General features: G+C 48.5%; 1 protein-coding gene and 1 long non-coding RNA gene across 2 annotated transcripts in view; one reads left to right on the forward strand and one right to left on the reverse strand.

Annotated features, from left to right (window-relative positions):
• LOC115086231 (acid-sensing ion channel 1C-like) overlaps positions 1-15,752 on the forward strand; it is a 461,666-nt gene that overhangs the window by 33,548 nt on the left and 412,366 nt on the right. The gene's annotated exons all lie outside the window — the stretch shown is intronic.
• On the reverse strand, positions 1,273-14,800 carry LOC115083565. Its single transcript, XR_003854357.1, has 3 exons — positions 14,542-14,800; positions 3,650-3,751; positions 1,273-1,425 (listed from the first exon to the last, which is right to left on the reverse strand). It is a non-coding gene; the product is annotated as an uncharacterized LOC115083565 (long non-coding RNA).

A 15,752-nucleotide genomic window follows, 5' to 3' on the forward strand; every position in this document is an offset into this window, starting at 1 on the left:
GCCTGGGTTGAATTTTGTTGAAGGAAGGTGGTCTCCAAGGGTAATATAACATGGCATATTCTATATGGCATTAAATGAGAAGGACCTGTCCCAATATTTCATTAGGATATGTAATGAACAAACTCTTTATAGTACTAGGGTATGAAGTATGAGGTATCGATTTACGACACTGGGTTATATCTATTTTTCTCGGTTATCGGATGGAGGGGTTTGGAGTTAATTTTATAGAGAAGCTTTTAAGTTTTGAAAACGCCTGTTGCTTGGATCCCAGACCTGGAATTGATGCTGATATAAAACTGAGGGACTAGTTAATCTTGGCATTCTTGTAATTTCTCTGTCCCCTCAAAATTGTGAAGAAAACTTGTTTAGCTGCAGTAATTGGGGAGCTCTATTTTTGATGAAGGGATTTTGTATTGCTAGGAGATGCATATTGCTAAAATGGATCTCACAGGAAGCCCCTTCTTTCAGTTTGTGGCACTCGGAGATTTTGGAGCTTCTGTAATTTGCTGCGCCGGAAAAAAAGCGGCTTTTCTTAAAATATGGAGTGCTTATATCACACCTTTGTCCTCTTCTTTTTTTTTAATTTATATTTTATTGAATTTTAACAATACTTTATAGAATTCAAAAAAGATACATATTGGAATCTGAAAATTATAATCACATTTACATATTGTTTACATACTTGTAGAATTCCAATAAGACAAGTCCCCATAATGGGAGGCTATAGCGGAATACAATTAAAGAAAACACTGCAATAATTACAGCATATAGAGAGACAATTCAATTTCTTTACCTTAACATTCCACACATTCCATATACTAAGAAGTTTGCTTATCTACAAAAAATGTCTCTATAAGAGATAGATTTACCTCTGCATTGGATGCTACTTCTCTAGTTGGTATAAGGTCTGAAGTCATTAATGAAGATCATGCTGTTAATAAGTCTTGACTTATGATGCTTCTGGTCTGTGGTTACTCCTTTCTCAGGCTGGGTTGGAGAGGGGTGAATGGAGTGGGGGGCTCTTCTCTGTTTACTTACTGGGTTTTCAATAGTCTGTTTGTGGTTCTATTAAATGTTTGGGATAAGGTTTTATATAAAATGAATAAAGATATTTCAAAAAAAAAAAACTTGTTTAGCCTGCTTCATGTCAATTCCTAGCCTGTCTAGAAATGTTCCTAAACTCCTCATGGTACGTGCCTTCAGTTTGCAGGCAGGCCTCACCCCCTCTAGAGTTTCAGTTGTTTTCTTGGATTCTCTACACTGCTTCGGCTTTGATGAAAAGGTCTCGTGCAGCAGGATGCTTCCTGGTTCTTGTTTTCTTTCCAGAAATGATTCAGGGGATTATCCCATATCTATCAAGTCTTGCCACTGCCTTGGTTGGATCATTATTTAATACAGTTTAAATTACACATTTCTTCTGTATTCCTGAAGGTACAAACAATGGTCAAGAAATTCAATTCCTATGTTTCAGTTACCCTTGATTCTTTTTTTACGAGTATTGGTGACCTTAAGCCTGTTTTGGGAGATAAGGGGGTGAATAAAATGGTCGTCTCTTGGAATCAGGTGGTTACAAGAGCTCTGGATATTATTGCTCCTGCGAGGTCTCATTCAATCTCAAAGATAAAGAAATCTCCCTGGTTTACACAGAACTTCTGGCTATTGAAAAGTATAACATGTAAGTTGGAGAGATTGTGGCTTAGATCTCCAAATGCATATATAGCCTCCATCCCACTCAGCTCTTGGACACAGGTGGGTAACACGGGGAGGGCCATGGAGCATGCAAGGCCCCGTGGTCTCCAGGGGTTCCCACACATGGAGGAAAAGTCAAGCTTCTCAAGGCCTGGAGGGGGGTTTTCTCTTTGGAGTTCTCCAGTACCCCAGTGGAGTCACAGAAAAAGAATCACTCTTCACTCCAAAGCTATTTTTCAAAATAAACTCTTTACTGAACTAACAGCATGGGGGGGGGGGGGGGGGGAGAAACAAGGTCCACAATCTGGAACATTGGTGGTTAAAGCTCCACAGCAACAAAGTCCAAAAAAATACACCAAAAATCCAAATTCAGTCTCTTCCTTCTACCTGCACTCTCTTCCCTCCTAGGGACAGGTAACCTTCCTCCCGGCACCATCCCAGTACCCTTCTGCCCTCCCTCTCTTTCTTATTTTTATTTATTTATTTTATTTAAGAGTTTTTATATACCGTCATTAAGTTATTCACCATCATAACGGTTTACAATAGGGCACCTATATCAAAGAAAAATATGGCTCGCAAATTACATGGGTGGTGCCATTAGTATTCGGTAACAAACAGGAGTTTATATCAAAGACATTTACTTGGGGAGTTGAGTGTTTCATAGAAATTCGTCCTGATGGTTGACTACAGTTAAAAATAGGTTGAACTAATTCTATTAGGAGCTGGAAATTAGGCATTGGGTGCTTTATGCCGCTTATCCTTCTGCCTGCATCATTCTCTGTCTTGAAGGCTTGTATGAAAAGCCAGGTTTTGAGTTGTGTTTTGAAAAGTTTATGATTGCTCTGGAGACTAAGGTCAAGGGGCATGGAGTTCCATAATGTGGGACCGGCTAGAGACAATGCACGTTCCCTCACTTGGGTAAGTCTTGCTGTTTTCACATGTGGAATGGGTAGAAATGCTCTGTTTGCTGATCTTAAATTTCTGTGTGGGACGTGTACTCTAAGGGGCGGATTTTCAGAGCCCTGCTCGCCGGTAGGCCTATTTTACATAGGCCTACCGGTGCGCGCAGAGCCCCGGGACTCGCGTAAGTCCCGGGGTTCTCCGAGGGGGGCGTGTCGGGGGCGGGCCCGGTCGTCGCGGCGTTTCGGGGGCGTGTCGGCAGCGTTTTGGGGGCGGGGTACGGGGGCGTGGCTACGGCCCGGGGCGGCCCGGGGGCGTGGCCGCGCCCTCCGTACCCGCCCCCAGGTTGCGGCCCGGCGCGCAAGAGGCCCGCTGGCGCGCGGGGATTTACGCCTCCCTCTGGGAGGCGTAAAGGGGGGGGTTTAGACAGGGCCGGGCGGGTGGGTTAGGTAGGGGAAGGGAGGGGAAGGTGAGGGGAGGGCAAAGGAAAGTTCCCTCCGAGGCCGCTCCGATTTCGGAGCGGCCTTGGAGGGAACGGGGGTAGGCTGCGCGGCTCGGCGCGCGCCGGCTATACAAAATCCATAGCCTTGCGCGCGCCGATCCAGGTTTTTAGCAGATACGCGCGGCTCCGCGCGTATCTACTAAAATCCAGCGTAGTTTTGTTTGCGCCTGGAGCGCAAACAAAAGTAGGCTATTCGCGCTCCTTTTAAAATCCGCCCCTAAGTGCTGTGTTCAGCCATTCTGCTTTTTCGTCGTGGATAAGTTTGTGTATTAAGCACAGTGCTTTGAACTGTATTCTTTGTTCTATGGGTAGCCAATGTAGAGTGGCAAGTGTATCTGTTATGTGATCTCTTTTGCTTTTTCCAGTGAGAATTCTAGCTGCAGCATTTTGTAAAATCTGCAGTGGTCTTACTGTAGTGTTGGGTAGGCCTAGTAGCAAAGCATTACAATAGTCTGTGCTGGCAAATATCAGAGATTGAAGTACAGTACGAAAGTTTGGCAAGGATAGTAATGGTTTAGGTTTTCTGAGTATCATGAGTTTAGCATATCCTTCCTTTACCTTGGCTGATTTGGTTGAGCAGCCTGTCCTCTGGACTTTCCCAGGTCTCTCCTCTGACACCTCTCTGGTAGTTTAGTTCAGTTTAATTTTCTTCTTGATATGCTGCAAATCCATAAACAGATCAATGCAAATCCCCGCTCTCCCTTGGCCTCCTCAGAGTCTCTTCTGATTTCAAGAACATTTCCTTCCACACTCTCTGGACTCCCAGAACTTCTCCCTCCTGGAACTCCTCCATTTCCGGAAGGCCTGGCCAACTTCTCCCCAGGTTCCAGCCACCTTCTCTGGTCAAGAATATCTCTCTCTCTCCTGGCCCTTTCCCTATGGAGGGATGAGGCTGACTGGCACCCTCTCCTGCCATCCTATTCACTTTCCTGCTCCTCTTCTCCCAGACTTTCCCTATGGAAAGGTCAAGCCTACCAAAGTGTCCTTTGCAAGGAGAGACATCTGCTCCAACTCAGCCCCGTTCTAAGGCTGATGCTGAGCTCCTCGAATGTCCTCCTGCATCACATGGGTGCAGGGGGTTTTATACCCACTTACAACCCTTCCCAATGGGGAGTGGAACGCTACACTAACACACCTACAATGAACTGACATCACACTTCGGTGCAGAGTCTGACACAGACTACTGGCAAGCTTACCTGTTGAGGACACTGCTACCATATCAACCAGAGGCAAATGCTGCTAGTAAGGGACAGTGTGAAGGGGTCAACAGGAGAAAACCCCAGAATTCCTTAACGGACTGGCTCTACCTTAAACCTAATTCAGCAGGGAAGCCTGGTCCTGGACTACAAAAGCAGCGGTCAGCCTGGTGACCCAACTGATACCAAAGGTTAAAGTACCCAATAGCAAAGGAAAACCTTCCAAGGGAGGGTGATTGCTGGTTTGGAAGGTGTCTGCCCAAACAAGTAATGAGATTATGGATGTTTTCCTTTTCTGCTTCCTTTTGCTGGGCAAGCAGAAAGAGGAATGGTGCCCGTTGGTAACGAAGAGAGCAAGGTACCCTTTGTAGGAAGTATGCAAGTCAAAGGAGAACAGAATCTATGGGCATGCTCCTACTGTAAGACAGAAGACCATGCTGAGAAGGACTGCCTATGGCTTGAAGACCTAGAATGCAGACGCAAGCTAGAGGAGCAGCGCAAGAGACAGCGCTGTCAATGAAGGAGGCGAATGACAAAGCTTTTTTAGGAACTGCTGATCTCAAAGCAGAGCAAGACTAGTAGGCAAGCTCTCATTTTGGCACGGAAGAACACGTTATCAAGAATTATCCCCAACATGAGACTGAAGTATGGAGGCGCGAATGAGCCTGGTCTTTTGCGAAGATGCAAAGCTGTAATTTAGTAGATGGTCCTTGTGGGGGACTATTTAACTTTGTGATCCCCTTGGAATTGAATGACTGTCTTATATGAGCCTTGATAGATTCAGGGTGCGGCAAGACACTCATTAAGAAGGAGTTAGCTTAGACATTACATGTCGACTATAAGAAGAAAGTAACGCTTGCATACATGTGGATCAGCAACAATACCCCACCTACCAGGTGGTGCTGACGACTATGCCAGGGCAGAGATGGGAGTGCTTCCTAAGCTCCTCTACAAAGTGGTTCTTGGGCATGATTATCTTTGGACTTGGCTTATTGCTGGGTTAACCAATGCTAAAGGAGACAAAGCAAAGGAACTTACTGAGACAAAGGAGGAGCAGCAGACAACACGAGATCCTTTAACTGATTCTCCAGATTAGGGGAGAGGGGAAACCCAAGAAGAATAGACAACCCCAGCATAGGAAGGGGAAGGAAAATAGGATCTTATGTTTCTTAGGAGTATACCCTTACTAAGGGCAAGTGGTCAACCTGATAGGTTTGAGCTGAGGGGGAGGGTATGTAAAGGGGTATACAGGAGAAACCCCCAGAATACCTTAAAGGACCGGCTCCAGAGAACTGGCCCAGTCCATCTTAAACCCAATACAGCAGAGAATCATGGTCCTGAGCGGAGGTCCCTGGGAAAGGTGTTTAACTAGCCAGGCCCAGGAGGGAACAGGAAGACCAGGGAAGAGAAGGAAGCCTAGAGAAAGAGAATGCTGCTGAACTGTAGGTTGAAATACTACATTTGAGGTGTTGAACTGCAAAGAATAGCACAGCTGCTTTTGTTCGTTTTCTTGTCACTAAAAAAGAGGTTTTTGCAAGATTTCTGCGAGTCCAGCCTGAATCTGTCCTCTGGCTACTCTAAGACTGCTGACAGTGCCGCAGGCAGATTTTGGGGTCCCCTTACACATGTAATGGGCACCTATGGATGGAGCAAGCCATCTTGCTGAGCATAAAGAATTATTTATCAAACATGTTGAACTCTGCTATAAATAGACCCAGGCAGTCATTTCAGATAGCAAACACTTTTTTGCATCTGAATATGCAGCAATCTGCAATTAATCCTTTCAAAGAGATATGCGAAGGATTCGCTGAGTTTTTTCATGATAAAATCTCTGCTCTGCATTAAGAAGGCTGTTATTGTATAAATCCCCACCGGAGGGAGGGGTAACGTAAATAACTCTGCCTCTCAGCTTTGGAATATAGACTGGGCATCAGCAACATGCCAACAGGGTCGAAGCTTCTCCCAGGGGTGGGGAGCAGGTTAAAAATAATAAAGAAAAATACAAATTATTATTAATACTATAAGTGATGCAAGCAAAACCAGCATATGCACATTTACATACAGTAACACATTTCGACTCTTATACTCTACCAGTAGAAAAGGCCATCAAAAATGACATGTAAAATATGAACCCACAGACCTGTGAAGTTCTTCTCCTTAAGCTATATGCAAACTCAACCCTATCAGCCACTAAGTTCCCCACCTCCACGCAGCCTCCCCTCATCCCAGTAGAACTCAGCACAAGCTTTCTCCCTTCTTCCTCCCCTACACACTGAAGCCTCTCTTCCACTAACACCACAATAGCGGACCCTCAGTCACTTACGGCAGCCAAAGCTGCTGCTCACTGTGTCATGTGTGTATGTCAATACAAGTGGATGACGTGTCTTAGTCAGTGGGAGGTTGTGTGTCCGTGGACATCTATGGCTGTATGAGTGGGGAGTGTGAGTATATTTCCGTGGGTGGCGGGGCGGAGGAAAGTAGGTCTGTGACTGGGGAGTATGGGTGGGTGCGTCTCAGTGTGGGGGGAGCTGTGGGTACAATTGTTGGAGTGTGGTTGTCTCTCTGGGTGAAGGGGTGTGTGTCTATCAGTGGAGAGCGTGGGCTTGTTTGTGTGTGGATGTCTATTGGGGAAGCTGTGTGTGTGTGTGTGTGTGTGTGTTAAGAGAGTGAGTGGGTGCCCCTCACTTTCCTCCTTCCATTCTGCCATGATCTCTCCTCCCTTCTCCCCTTTCCCTCCCCACTCACTCACCCTTCCCGTGCTTTCTCCCTCCTCCTTTCCCTCTCATACATACGGCCTCCTCTCCTTTCGTACTCCCTTTCCTTCTGCTCATTTCCACTTCCACTCACCTCACTAATGCTTCCTCTTCTGCTGGCAGGGGTGGGGACTGTGCCAACATTGCCACATGGCATCATGCTCCTTCACCTCTAGGTCTGGAGGGTTCAGGGATACAGAACCAGGGGACAGGTAAAGGGACACAGATCCTGTCACCACTAGGACTGGAGGTCTTAGGGGATGGGCATCCATAATATATCGGGCTTGGTAGTGTGTCAGTCAGTGATCGCGGATGTTCTCCAGCCCGCCGATAGATGGCGCTATAATATATCGGCCTTGGGGCGCAGGCGGCTCCCTGGACGCCTTGGAGCCTCAAACAAGCCGCAACACCAGGGACAAGTGGTACTCCGGGGGGAATTCTGCTGCGGCCATCGCGGGACAGGATGAAAATAGCTGAGGAGACCCCGGCATGCTGTGAACAGAGCACGTCCCGCGGCACACGCTCCATTCACGGCGAAGATGAAGGCCTGGCGCACCCTTCGCGGCGACAAAGGAAGGCCCCTTGTGCCGAGATCGGCACGCACGAGCCTTCATCTTCGCCACGAACGGACTGTGTGCCGTGCGACACGCTCCGTTCGCAGCATGCCGGGGTCTCTGCTGCTATTGTCTGCTGAACGCGAACATGGAAGGCCCCTGTGTGCCGCGAACAGCGCGCAGGCCCTTATCTTCGCCGCCAACGGCATGGCTCCCGCAGCATGCCTGTGACAGACAATGTGTGTCGGGGAGGGGAGGGTGGAAGAGAGCAAGAGGTTGTCAGAGAGAGCATGGGAGTGGGGATGCCGGTGAGAGAGAATGTGTGTGAGAGAGGGGGGGTGACAGAGAGCATGGTTGGTAAGAGGGGGTGGGGAGGGTTTGAGAGAGAGCATGGGGGGGGGGGGAGGGGAATGCCGGTGAGAGAGAATGTGTATGTGAGAGAGGAGGGGTGACAGAGAGCATGGTTGGTGAGAGGGGGGTGGGGAGGGTGTGAGAGAGAGCATGGCAGGTAAGAGAGGGTGGGTGGGGGGATGCTTGAGTGAGGGTTTCAGAGAGAGGGAGTCTATATGAGGGGAGCGGGATGCCGGTGAGAGAGAATGTGTGTGTGAGAGAGGAGAGGGGGTAGTGGGGGAGTGTGAGAGACAGCTTGGTTGGGAGTTTGCGGGATGCTTGAGTATGGGTTTCAGAGAAGGAGCCTATATGACGGGATGTGTGTGTGTGCCAGAGAGTGAGGGAGCCTGTATGAGGGTGGGTGTATGTGGAAGGGACACTCTTACAGTGAATTTCTAGGGAAATTCTGCTCAAAACAAGAGATGTGCCAATAAAAAGGCTCACCGCCCGGGCGTAAAACGGGTACAGTTGCTAGTAGAGATATAGTCTGTCACCTCTAGGATTAGAAGGCTCAGGAGAGAACTGTAGTGATTGCTAGGACTGGAGGGTTTAGGGGATGGAAACAGGGGTGAAGAACAAGTTTGCTTACCGTAAACAGTGTTTTCCATGCCACTAGGTAGCGGAGCTCTCTAAGTATAGCAAAGTCTTTCAGCCGGGTGCTCCCTCTTATATCCTCTCTGATTCACCTCAGGCTCCTCAGTTAGTATTAAAGTGCAGGTGTTGCTGGAACTGTTCAGGGAAGCGGGTGGGTCAGCATGGCTAATTCATCTGCTATCTACGGAAAACACCATTTACGGTACGCAAACTTGCTCTTTTCACGTAGATAAGCAGCTGAATTAGCCATGCTGTCTGGGAGTCCCCAGCTGAAGTATTGAGCTGTCATGTATTTTGATTGGTAATTATCTCAATACAGAGTTTTTAGGTGGACAGTTGCTATGAAGGCTGTATATGCAATGAACATGTGCTCTTCTGTAGGATAGTCCTACCATTAGTGCATCATTCACAGTTTGTTTGTCCAAACAGTAATGGGATGTGAAAATATGCAGTGATGACCATGTTGCAGCTTTGCAAATATCTATGATGGGAACTTCATGGAGATGGGCCATTGAAGCTGCTAGTGCACGAACGAAAGGAATGTAAATAGGTGAATCCTTGGGCCGATGGCAGATGACAGCGCACCCAGGAGGATATCCTGAGAGGGACCACAGGCTAGGCTTGGGTATGGAGACAGACACAGATAGTTTTTTTATTAGACAGGTTAGTAGGACCACCAGAGGTGGCAGTAGTGAGTTGATATGGTCGGCAGGGCTGAAGTCCCTCAGATACTGGAACTGCGATCCCAGGAGTGCTGAGCAGTAGAAAGACTATAGATAGTGAATAGACAGGTTATGCTGTATACATAGCCAGTAATAGATGATAATCTCACATATGTTCTTAAAGAGGCTCAGTAGCTGGAAAGAGTTAGGCCCTCGAGGAGTGAGTACCTGGTTCCAGGGAAAGTTCTGAGACAGCGGTGGTAACTCACGAATGTCTGTATCTGCGATAGCTTCTAGGCAGTAGAGAATCTTCAGAGTATTCAGGAACATGGGCCCTTGAGGAGCGAGTACTGGTTCCTATCTGCAATCTGAAATAGTAACTCACAAATGTCTGTATCTGCAATCGCTTCCAGGCAGTAGCGAATCGTCAGAGCCAGGCGTTCCCGGAGAGCTAAGGTCCGATAAATGGCGCTTCATAGACGTTGCTCCACTTATACCACTGTAAATATGTTTGAATTGTACTAATTATTGTTAGCTAATCATGTTTTTAAATGCATTCCACTTGTTCACTGTAAGTTCACATCAACCTTGTTTCAATGTATCCGCCCCTGGGGCGACAGTTCAGTTCTCTGTAAACCGGTGCGATATGTATTCTATACAGGAACATCAGTATATAAAAATTATAAATAAATAAATAAATAGTATTCAGGAACATGGGCCTTCAAGGAGCGAGTACCGGTTCCTATCTGCAATCTGAAATAGAGAAAAGAGAGTGAGGCCCCCGAGGAGCGAGTACCTCTGGTAAGTCCAAGGAGGCAGAGTAGCTTAGAGAGACAAGCGGGTCAAAACAATCCCTGCTATGAATCCGTCCTTGCTAATTCAAAATGTAAGCAAAAGTGAAGACCTTTTATGTTGGAAGCGGATGACGTCAATACAGGAGGGACGCCCCTGAGGTTCGCGCCCTTGCTGGTACATACTTTGGAACGTGCACGCGCCCTACATCATCAAGAACATGGCGGATCCACAGCGTCGAGCCGGTCCGGGTACGCCGAAGTGGCATGGAGTCGCCGCAGCAGCAAGCTGTCCATCAAGTCCGGAGGGAGTCGCCACAGAGGTAGAGGGTGGAGTGAGGTCGTAGAGCAGCCACAGTAATGAGAGTGGATAATGAATGGAGGAACTGATTCCATTGGTTTTTCAGTCCCCATTGAAGGCGACGCATGTGGAGTCGTGTATGAGAGACTACATATATGGAAGCTGCCATGTGGCCAAGAAGAGTTAGAATATGGCGAGCTGATGTTATCGAAGTCTGAAGGAGATCTGTAGCCAGAGTAGAGAGAGCCACTGCTCTCGGATGGGGAAGGAAAGCCTTGTCCTGTATCATATCAATGACGGCCCCTATGAATTGTAAAGTTTGAGTGGGCTGCAGATGTGATTTTTCGTAATTTATGAGGCCTAGACTGTCTAGGCAAGAAATAGTTTGTAGGAGATTGGTCCGTAACAGGATGTGATTGGAGGCTACTAGGAGCCAATTGTCCAGATAAGGAAATATTTGCACCGCTTGATGACGAAGATGCGCTACTGTCACTGCTAAACACTTGGTGAATACTCTGGGGGCAGAGGAGAGGCCGAATGGTAGAACCCTGTATTGGTAATGTTGATTGTCCGCCTGGCAACATAGGTAGCACCAGGAACTGGGGTGCATTGGAATGTGTGCATAGGCATCCTTTAAGTCCAGGGAGCACATCCATTCCTTTGGTTGAAGAAAGGGAAGGATGGATTTGAAAGAAGTCATTTTGAATTTCTCCCTGTAGAGATGTTTGTTCAGAGAACGAAGATCCAATATTGGACGCAGTCCTCCTGATTTCTTGGGAATTAGGAAATATTGGGAGTAGAATCCCAGACGGGATTGTTGGGAAGATAACCTCTGAATGCAGTTGTTCTGTAGAAGATTCTGAATTTCTTTCAGTAGAGGTTCTTTGTGAGATGTTACTTGTTTTTGCTGAACCCAATGTGGAAATGTTGGGAGGGATGAGAAATTAAGTTGGTAGCCGTGGGCTATGATTGACAATACCCACTGGTCTGATGTGATATGAGTCCAGGTGGGAAGAAAGTTCGATAATCTGCCTCCTACCGTGGGGTGATGGGACGGTGGCAGAATTATTTCTAAAAACTGGTTTGAGTTTTCGCGGGCTGAGGGTCAGCCTGTTGTTTAGGCGGGTGAGAAGCCCTTGTTCTTTGCCGAGAGGCTGCAGGTTGGTATGGCTGCTGCCTTGAAGGTTGGTAGGGTTGAGGTTTGTAGTATGAAAACGGTTTATAAGACTTAAAGGGTAGTCTTCGGTATGACCCTGTAGGAATGTATTGCCTTCTTGAAGTAGATGGCTGATGTGGTAAAGTTAAGGAAAGGACAGTCGTCTTCTGTTCCTTGAACTTTGATACCGTTTCCCTGAATTTATCTCCGAAAAGTTTGTCTGGACGACATGGCAAATTCGCTAATTTGTCATGGACATTGTCTCGTATGGCGCTAGATCGAAGCCATGCGAGACGGCATGCAGCCAAAGTGTTTGCTGAACCTCTGGATGAGATGTCAAATCCTTCATAGACGGTTCTTAACAAGTGCCTTAAGCCTTCCTCCATGCTGTGATATTGAGGAGGCAAAGTGATATCTGGAAAACTCTGTTGGAGATTTAAGTGCCTGTAAATTATCAAACAGGTACTGAGTAATATAAAATTGGTGCTTCTGAATTCGCATATTTAACATCGCTGAATTAAAGGATTTCTTTGCAAATTCATCCAACAGTTTATGATCTTTGTGAGGTGGTGTATTCGAATGAATACGGGATTTTCGTGCCTTCTGCATCGCTGACTCAACAACAACAGAGTTATGCGGAAGCTGAGAAGTATGAAAAGGAGAATCTTTCATCTTATATTTTATATCAATTTTCCTGGAAGTTGGAAGCGTGGACAATGGAGTGTCCCAGGATCTCTCTATCAGCTGTGTCAGAACAGAATGCTGTGGAAGGGTTATTGGTTCTGTGGGGGCATCAAAAATCTTCAGTATGCCCATCATTTCCTGGCGTGGATCAGGCAATTTCCTGGTTTCTACATTTAGAAATTTTCCAACCTTCTCTATGAATTGAGCATAAGATAAGTCTTCTGGGGGTGAAGATGGTTCAGGAGGTATCTCTGCCGGGCCAGATGGATAACCCGTGGAAGTGTCTGCAGAGGTATCCGTATCATATTCAAGTGGGGATGAATGTGGTACTGGATGAACCTTGGGTGCTGGACCTGGTGTGACAGGAACCACTGGAACTGTTGGTAAGGTAGTAGGTTGGGTTTGAATATTTGAATTTTCTACTGACTGTAGAAATTGAGACAGAATATTGGTAATTTGGGTCATGGCCTGAGTAGAGAGACCCAAAGTGGACGGTACCTGTGTTGGTTCCGTACTTGATGGTAAAGACAAAAGGATTACCTCTTCTGAATCGTTCCCTAGAGTGGGTTGAAATTGGCCTGGACTTGATGCCCCGATGGAAATTATAGACTCAGATGTTCCAGGCGAGGTAGGAGATGTGGGCGAGATATGAGGAGGCAAAAACTCTGAATCCAATTCTAAAGTTGGAAGAGGAGATACTTCTCTTCACCTCTTATGGCCCGAATGGTGTTTCTTATTCTGTTTGTGTGTAATTTGCATCGGTTGTGCGCTGATATGCGTCAACGATGCACCTATTATATGAGATGTTGAGACAGGAATAATCGTGCGTCGAGGCATCGATGGTATAGTTGTTGCGTCGGAACAATGCAGCATTTATGCAGAGGCATCCGTGCGCCGGACATGTTTTGGTGCTTCGATGCGAACATCCTTTGCTGCGTCGGTGCGCCGTACATCCTGCGGCGTGCCAATGCTTCGGTGTTTTTTAGCTGTTCTGAAGCATCCCACTGCTGGCCGTCGATGCGTCGAGTCCATCGGTGATCCCATCGATGTATCCCCGGCACCGTGCCCCGGTTTTTCGCGGGTAAGCAATGGTGGGTGTTCTGACCTGGGGGGGGGGGGGTTCAACTGAGGAAGCTCTCCTCGATGAGGGAGACCTTTTTCTTCTTTTTGGTCCTGGTGATGACCTAACTGAAGCCTCAGAAGGTGCATAGGAACCTGAAGTTTTGGATTGAAGGTCCTGTATTTTCGCTGCCCGTTGACGATGGGCACGTGGGGACATGCGTCTGCAATCAGCACAATTAATTTGGTCGTGGAAAAATCCCAGACACAAATAACAGGACTTGTGGCCATCAGTGGCCGACATAATCTTACCACAAGAGCAAAAATTAAAACCAGGACGTGGCATTCTTCAATCTGCTGTTTGTTTGAAGCGGATTTTCACTGGTTTCTTTCCTTTTTTTTCACTTCAGAAGTTTTCTCTCACAGGAGAGCAGAGCTCTGCGTGCCAACTGCCGCACAGAAAAAAACTGACTGAGGAGCCTGAGGTGAATGAGAGATGATATAAGAGGGAGCACCTGGCTGAAAGACTTTGCTATACTTAGAGAGTTCCGCCACCTAGTGGCACGGAAGACGTACCCAGACAGCATGGCTAATTCAGCTGCTTATCTAAGTGAAAATATCCTGTTACTTCTAGGATTGGGGGGGGGGGGGAAGGGGGCTCAGGAGAGGGTGCAGAGGTACAAAGCCTGTCACCTCTAAAGCTGGTGGGCTCAGGGGACAGATTCTGGGATACAGAGCTGGTCACCTCTAAAGCTGGTGGGCTCAGGGGACAGATTCTGGGATACAGAGCTGGTCACCTCTAAGATGGGAGAGCTCAGAAGATAGGCACTGGGATACAGAGCTGGTCACCTCTAGGAGTGCAGGGCACAAAGGTATTGAATCTTTTACCTCTTCCCTGTTCTTTCCCTTGCTTATTGTGGGAATGTGGTGCCCGGTGTCACCAGGATGGGCTCTGGGTGCTATATCCTGTGTACTGTGGGTCATTGGGATGGGTGATGTACACTATGTATCCTGTGTGTGGGGGGATTAGTAGGATAGGTGCTGGGTTCTGTGTCCTCTGTATTGGGTCACTAGGATGGGTGCTGTGTCCTGTGTGTTATTGGGGGGGGTCACTGGAATAGGCTTTGGGGGCTGTGCCCTGTGTGGGCCACTGAGATGGGTTTGTGGGAGTCACGGGGATGGGTGTTGTGCCCTTTAATTAATTTGATGTATTTTGCTTTTTTTTTTTGGCCATTTAAAAGTGGCTTATTCTCAGGTATTTCCCTATCCCCAAGTCTGTACCTGAGGCAAGGGAGGGTAAAATTACTTACCCAAGGAGTGGTGGTAGGATCATGGCCTGCCGCTCAAACCACTAGGCTCCTCTTCCATTCATCCTGTGTGTTGGGGATGTGCAGATTTGGTAATCTGCGGACTTCCTGCAGGGCGGCTTCCCGCCGCCTTCCTCGGCTAACAAACACAGCTGCGGGCCCGGAGCCCACCGGCACGCTCCGGCAGGCCCCGCCCCCTCGGGGTTATGGGAGGCTCGTGCAGCAGAGGGAGGGGGTGAGGCCGCTGTCAGAGCGCGCGGGCCGTCTCCTCGCTAGGGTTTCTTTGGTTACAGGAAGACTGTGGCGAAGGCGAAAGAGCTGAGGCCGCTGACAGTGCGCGCGGGCCGTCTCCCGCCCCGCCCCTTCGCAAGGGTTTCCTTGGTTACAGGAAGACTGGCGAAGGAGAAAGAGCTGAGGCTGCTGAGAGGGCTCGCGGGCCGTCTCCCGCCCCTTCGCAAGGGTTTCCTTGGTTACCGGAAGACTGTGGAGAAGGAGAAAGAGCTGAGGCTGCTGACAGTGCGCGCGGGCCGTCTCCCGCCCCGCCCCTTCGCAAGGGTTTCCTTGGTTACAGGAAGACTGTGGAGAAGGAGAAAGAGCTGAGGCCGTTGTCAGAGCGCGCTCCGCCCTAGGGTTTCCTTGGTGATGGGAGGCCCGTGGAGGAGGCGGAGGAGGGACGGCGCTGGATTTCCTTCCTCGTCCTGCTTCTGCAGTTGTTGTTACTGGACCCGCCTTGGAAGAGCCCCGAAAGGTGAAGGGAAGAGGCTGAGTCTGCGGAGGAAAGAAGCTGTTGAGCGAGCGCGGGAGAGAGAGAAGCTGGGAAGAGCTGGGAAAGGGCCATGGAGCGGGAGGGGCGCATATTGGAGAGAGGTCATTGGGGGGGGCGAGTAGGAGAGAAAGGGGATACAGCAGCCATGGGGTGAGGAGCCAGGGGTTTCAGGAAGGGGCCGTGGGGAGAGGAGGAAGAGGGCCCAGGATTAGGGGGGGGGGGAGGAGTAGGAGGGAAAGGGGATACAGCAGCCATGGGGTGAGGAGCCAGGGGTTTCAGGAAGGGGCCGTGGGGAGAGGAGGAAGAGGGCCCAGGATTAGGGGGGGGGGAGGAGTAGGAGGGAAAGGGGATACTGCAGCCATGGGGTGAGGAGCCAGGGGTTTCAGGAAGGGGCCGTGGGGAGAGGAGGAAGAGGGCCCAGGATTAGGGGGGGGGGAGGAGTAGGAGG

The sequence above is a fragment of the Rhinatrema bivittatum genome, chromosome 2 (assembly GCF_901001135.1).
Source record: "Rhinatrema bivittatum chromosome 2, aRhiBiv1.1, whole genome shotgun sequence".
In the NCBI taxonomy this organism is placed as follows: Eukaryota; Metazoa; Chordata; class Amphibia; order Gymnophiona; family Rhinatrematidae; genus Rhinatrema; species Rhinatrema bivittatum.